This window comes from Nannospalax galili, unplaced genomic scaffold (genome assembly GCF_000622305.1).
Source record: "Nannospalax galili isolate Female #2095 unplaced genomic scaffold, S.galili_v1.0 scaffold648, whole genome shotgun sequence".
Classification (NCBI taxonomy): domain Eukaryota; kingdom Metazoa; phylum Chordata; class Mammalia; order Rodentia; family Spalacidae; genus Nannospalax; species Nannospalax galili.
The window spans coordinates 5,020,134-5,020,976 of NW_008360311.1; positions in this window are offsets into that span (position 1 = coordinate 5,020,134).

Genomic DNA, 843 nt, shown 5'->3' on the forward strand with positions numbered 1-843 from the left:
TTGTTGTCTGCAAGAAACTCATCGTACTTGCAAGGACAGATACTATCTTAAAGTGAAAGGATGGGAAAAAATATATAAGCAACGGTACTAAAAAAAAAAGCAGGTGTAGCAATTCTAATATCTGACAAAATAGACTTTAAACTAAAACTAATCAGAAGAGACAAATAGGGCAACTTCATTCTGAATAAAGGAAAAATAAATCAAAAGATATTACAATCATGACCATATATTCACCAAACTCTGGTGCACCCAACTTCATAAAAACAATACTACAGGACTTTAAGACCCAAATTAATCCCAACTCATTAATAGTAGGTGACTTCAATACCCCACTGTCTCCATTAGATAGGTCAACAGGGCAGAGAGTTAACAGAGAAACATCTGAATTAAACAATACCATGTATCAAATGGACTGAACAGACACTACTGAGTATTCTACCCAAGCACCAAAGGACATACTTTCTACTCAGTGCCTCATGGAACCTTCTCCAAAATCGACCATATACTTGGGCACAAAACAAACCTCAACAAATACCAAAAGATTGAGATAATTCCATGCATTCTATCAGACCACAATGCAATAAAGCTTACAATCAACACCGGAAGAAGCGCTAATCACCACATGAACACATGGAGATTAAACAACACACTCTGGAATGACGAATGGGTCAAAAGAAATTAAGAAAGAAATACAAGTATTCCTGGAACTAAATGAAAAGGACAATACAACACAACAAAACTTCTGTGACATGATGAAAGCGGTCCTTAGAGGGAAGCTTGTAGCTCTAAGTACCTACATCAAAAAATCAGAAAGAATACAAATAAATGACTTAACATTGCAAC